We start from the raw sequence: 6,000 nt of genomic DNA on the forward strand, positions 1-6,000 counted from the left end.
GGCTTTAAAGTGGTCGTCATGGTGATTCTACTGTATAAACAGGAACAGGTAGAAATGAGGCTGCAGCCTGACTGATCATCAGTTTGTTACCTGTTGAAGTTCAGGCTCTGGCTGCTGGGCCGAGGTCTGCACACGCTCAGCTTTAGCTCTGGGTTGTTGGATAGCTAGGTGTTAGCATGCTGTCTGTGCAGATGCTTGTGTTAGTTTGTCCTCTCCTAACACAAACTACAATCAGCTGATTGTAGCCCAAGTGTAGGCAAGAAAACTGACAATTCCAACTTACTGACCTACTGGGAACCAGTTCTTGTAGGAAATTTCTTCCCTACATGCTGCAGTGCAGGTGGTTTCCTCTGAATGTTTTCCCTCACACACCTCAGGACATCCCAGTGAACACACAGACCGTCTCATCCTGATCTGTTGCCACAGGCAGCTCTGATCAGCTGACGATGCTCCATGTGAAGCTCAGGTCACTTTGTGGATAGCAAACACTGAATCAGCTACTGGTCACGTCTTAAATCTCGCCTGGACGCTCTTGTTACACTTTCTCTTGTCTATGTATTGATTAGAGTGAAATGAATTAAACAGCAAATAGTTTTTCTTGAGTGACTCTTTCCATTATGACGCTAGCATCGCACCCAGAGCAGAGATAACTGTGAGAGTCTGAGGTGCTAAACTCCCCACAAAACTGCAAAAGGCTTAAAAGGGTTTAGTCTGCAGACAGACTGTGGAGCACAGCTGTGTGGACATTTCACCACTAACTGTATTAGCTGTCATGTCCTTTGCAGTAACCTTTATTTGCATCTCTCACTTTATAAAGATGCTCTGACTCCACCTCTGTTTGTCTGCATTCAGGTTTTGGTGTCGTAGTTTTGACGGGGGTCGGGGTGGCGGCCATCTTTGCAGAGGTTCATTAAACTTCAGTTTTTATTAACCCGAGGTCACTGCAGAGGTAGAGGGCACTGCAGAGGTAGATTTCACTGCAGAGGTAGAGGTCACTGCTGAGGTAGATGTCACTGCAGAGGTAGAGGTCACTGTGGAGGTAGAGGTCACTGCAGAGGTAGATTTCACTGCAGAGGTAGAGGTCACTGCTAAGGTAGATGTCACTGCAGAGGTAGATTTCACTGCAGAGGTAGAGGTCACTGCAGAGGTAGAGGTCACTGCTGAGGTAGATGTCACTGCAGAGGTAGATTTCACTGCTAAGGTAGATGTCACTGCAGAGGCAGATTTCACTGCAGAGGTGGAGGTCACTGCAGAGGTAGATTTCACTGCAGAGGTAGATTTCACTGCAGAGGTAGAGGTCACTGCAGAGGTAGATTTCACTGCAGAGGTGGAGGTCACTGCAGAGGTAGATTTCACTGCAGAGGTAGAGGTCACTGCAGAGGTAGATTTCACTGCAGAGGCAGATTTCACTGCAGAGGTAGATTTCACTGCAGAGGTGGAGGTCACTGCAGAGGTAGATTTCACTGCAGAGGCAGATTTCACTGCAGAGGTAGAGGTCACTGCAGAGGTAGATTTCACTGCAGAGGTAGAGGTCAATGCAGGTTTATTTATCCACTCACCTGAAGCCCCACCCCTCCCTCCTGAAGCTGAGCTAAAATCCACAGCTCCGCCCACAATGACATCACACAGCACCAGAGGTCATATCATTTAGTAGCCGAACTCTTTGATGCCACCTCGTTCACTTATATTTAACTTGTGTTCTTATGAGGCGGCGTCACGCTCTGTGATCTGCTGTGAAGTGTATATTTAGAGTTTACTGTCACATCTTCTGTTTCCACAGACGTGACTCACAACACGCCGTCGACCTTGGAGAGCCGGCATCAAAGCCAGACTCCGCTTGCAGCTTTCAAACAGCAGCACACAGGGCACCAGGAAACCCCAACAACCAGCAAAACACACAGTGTGTGTGTGTGTGTGTGTGTGTGTGTGTGTGTGTGTGTGTGTGTGTGTGTGTGTGTGTGTGTGTGTGTGTGTGTGTGTGTGAGAGGTAATGGACTGAGGTCTGTGTGCGTGCTGTTGTGAGGAGACACAAACAAAATGTCATTTAATGGAAGGAGAGTGTGTGCGTGCGCTTGTATTAGTCATGCTGTGGGGACGTAAATGTGTTTACACAGCAACACTGCGGGGACTCCGGTCCTTCTGGGGACGAAGAGTCCTAATCAGATAATTATTTGGTTTAAAGATGGCCGACCAATAAGAAGTTGTGGCTTTTATATCGTCAGTGCATCGAATCAGTGTTACAAGCTGTGGCCACCAGAGCAGGACGGAGGACTCAAGACAAAACCAGCAGCAGCAGCTTTGATTCTTTATTTTAACTGGAAATCAAATTTTAAGGGAAGTTAAATTCACTGGGGTGATGTTTAGGCTGCAGTCTGAGTCGAGTAGCAGAGAGGAGAGTAGAGCTGCTGCTCCGGGATGAAAGTATGAGGCAGGCTGTGAGAATTTTCTGAATTACTTGGGAGAGTCCTGAGTGGAGGAGACACCTGGTTTGTTGGGTTAAAGCAGGGGTGGGTAACTCCAGGGCCGGTGTCCTGCAGTTTTAGATCTCACCCTGGGTCAACACACCTGAATCACATGATTAGTTCAGGCCTCTGGAGAACTTCAAGACCTGTTGAGAAGGTAATTTATCCACTAAATCAGCTGTGTTGGATCAAGGACACATCTAAAACCTGCAGGCCCTCGAGGCCTGGAGTTCGACACCCACGGGTTAAAGGCTGGTGAGCTCCAGGAGGGAAGCCAGGTAAGGAGCGGATTCACCGCTCTGATGGAGCTGACCACCTGGTGAAGACTTAAATACAGCTGGCTGATGGGAAACAGGTGAATGGGAATGCAGAAAACACAGCAACCGAACAACAAAACCAGTACGGCTACCGATAATCAGCTTCAGCCTCCTCCACCATCATCGTGCCTCCTCTTTGGTTAGAAAGCAGGAGCTCTGCATCATCATCTGGACATAAAACATGACTTTGTGTCAAAGTCAGAGTCTGTGGTATTAATATTATTGGCCATCATTCCCAGTTCAGCACTGTGTGGTGTTACTAGTGTGAAAAAGCATCTTTAAGCTAAACCCTCAGTTCAACCCTTCCTGCAGCTACTCGAATCCTTTCAGGGCTCCCACCAAACCCAGTAGTTTTAGTTTTTACCCCCCAGCACACAGACAGACTCTTGGTGTAGGACTGAGGTGTAGGCAGGCTGACACCGCTGCAGAGTGTGTGCAGCACAAATAGACGTCCCTCTTAATGACAGGAGGCAGTAAAATGACTCGCAGATGAAGCGCTGGCCTCAGCGGCACATCAAGGCCCGCGACTCTTCTGTGAGGACGTTTCTAAATCAGACGCACAGACGTGTCACGCTTTGGGGTGCAGTTGGATATTTTAAGGCGCGCGCAGTCATTACTGGTCCTCACAAGACCAGCAGTAAAGCGGCTGAGGGCGAGCGGAGATCAGAGGCTCCGGGGACCGCAGCAGGGTGTTCCCCTGCCAGCGGGGCAGCCGCCGTGGTCGACTGCTGTTTGATGCTCTTTCTCAGGAGGTGACGTGATCCTGTCAACGTCTGTGAGAAACTTTATGTCACGTTCAGGGAACATCTGAAATCTGAACACTTAATCATCCTCGTTCAAGGAGTAATTATACTTCACTGAAGTCGAGTCATTAAGCAGCCGCTCTGCTGCCGTGTCCAAACGCCTTGTTAGGAGAATTTCACCATAAAACTGTCGGTCATTGGACGGAGGAGTCACTGACAGCACGGTGAAGCACGCAGAGGGACGGATCAGCTCCGACTCTGCTAATGAAAGCTCTCTGGGTAATTTCACTCGGAAGTTTTTCTTGACAAATTACCAACACGGACGATTTGCACAGGAAAAAAATCACTCGGGGTAATTATCACAAATGACTGTTTCCATCTGCGATAGCGGCGCTGTGAGAGTTAGCTTACAGAACAGAGGGTGTTCCCCGGGAATCTGACCGTCCCAATCTTTAACTCTGACTGCGAGTTAAAGATAAATCAGACGATCACGCTGAGCTGCTCTTCATCATAATCTACAATCTAAACTGGTCCACATCCCCGCTGAGGTTATCCGAGGAAACTGGACCGTCGAGCAGAAACGTCCTGCAGGTTAGACCCAAGAGTTTGATCCAGACTGAAGCAACAAACGTGGACAAGATCGAGTATCTGAAAGTGTTTTTAAAAAAGTGTTTCTAGTCAGAAATAATAAAGAAGGCGGCCGTGTGTCCTGCCTGAGGACGCTTCTGTCAGTCCAGACTACAAACTGATGCTTCAGGTGCAGCAAACTAAAGTTTGTGTGGAGGATCTAAAGCAGACGTCTGACTGCTGCTCTTCAGAGAAACAAGTGCGCTCGTTACTGTTTCTAACAAGAAGTGCCGACCACACCGACTGGACGACTGGTTCCAGTTAGGAACCAGCTGCTCTCACAGAAATAGTTCCTGTCACACAGTGACTGATGAATCCGTCCACTGCCACACTGTCTGTTTCACCCCAACAGTACAGGTTCTGATTACACAGCAGCTTCTTCCACAGGACACAGAGGAACACTCCACCCGACTCTCCATCACTGGTGGCAGTCACAGCGTCTGTGTTCAGCACACTTCAGTTTGTGGAAGGAAATGAGAAGCAGATACTGTGTGAGCACATTAATGAACTTGTGGCAGATTCACTGAAAAACGTTGGAACATGTTTTGTGTAACGGTAGACGTGATTTGAAACAGCACTCAGCTGCTGAACGCTTTGCCAGAAGGTTCAGACTGTTAATTTCCTGCTAAAATGTTGAGTGTAAACACTGTGGAGAGGGCGGGCGTGGCTGAGAGGCTGATGGAGCGTGGTGGAGGAGCACGAGGTGACCTGATCAGCACCGTCACACCCGGCTGCACCACCACGCTGCTGCTGAGCGTGGAGTCAGGCCCAGAGAGGATCCTGACCCTGCGGCGCAGCTTTGGAGTGTTTCAGGGTTCCCTCGTTTCTGGAGCTCATTAAAGTGTCCTTGAAATGTGATTTAATCAGCAGCCAGCTGAAGACCGTGTGCGAGGACTGCCATGTGCGGGCTGGATATCCTCTGAAGCTGTTTCCATCACAGCGTAAAATTTAAGTGGGGCTAACCCGAGTTTCTTTGAAACCGCAGAAAGCCATCGAGGGTGGCAGGAACGCCGCATCAGGTCAGCAGGATCGTTTCTGAGGTCGGCGGTTTGGCCCCGACGAGGCTGAGGCCTCCGAACCTCAGACTGATTTACGGTCTTCCATGGAAAACACATTCTGTGTTTAAAAGCTCGGTGGAGACGTTAATGAGGCTTCTGCTGTGAGCTCTTATCTGCTGCAGGCTTCAGTTTATCGTTCACAGAACTGTTTCCACTGAGTCAGAGCCACAGCCCCACAGCACACGCCCAGAAACCACTGCTTCACTAAAGCCGCTCAGCCATTGGTCACTTAATCAATTAACTGTTCACTTCTACTGTCAGCCATGTTCCAGTGCATGCACAGGTATAATACGTCTTCTTCAACCAGCTGATTATCAGCATCTCCTCACTAACAGAAAGTCAGTGTGCACACAAATGTCCCACAAAGGTACAGGGTTGGACAGGAAGTGTCTCTGCAGAGTGTTCGCTGCATGTTGGTTATTTAACCGCTGAAAAGCAGAGAAACTGTGTTTGTACTTCTTTATCTCATGTTTCTTTGAGCTGTTGGGTTCTGCTGCTGGTGCTTCGTGAATGAACGGTGTTCCTACCTGATCACACGCCCTTGCAGCTGCACTGGAAACACTAAGACTAAGATTTAGTGATGAATCTCACAAACAGCTCCTGAAAATTAAAAGTTTTGTTCTTGGACGTGATGTATAAATATCAAACAAAGCTTCACACACGAACGTTCCCCGACTCTGTGGAGCGATTTGGGCTCAGGAAAACGTTTCCAGGAAAACCCAGAGAGTGTGATTTGTGCTGCGAGCCGCTCCTCGTGTGTCAGCTTCACTTTACACTGGAAAACTCAAAGGTT

Source organism: Astatotilapia calliptera, chromosome 9 (assembly GCF_964374335.1).
Source record: "Astatotilapia calliptera chromosome 9, fAstCal68.1, whole genome shotgun sequence".
Taxonomy (NCBI): Eukaryota; Metazoa; Chordata; class Actinopteri; order Cichliformes; family Cichlidae; genus Astatotilapia; species Astatotilapia calliptera.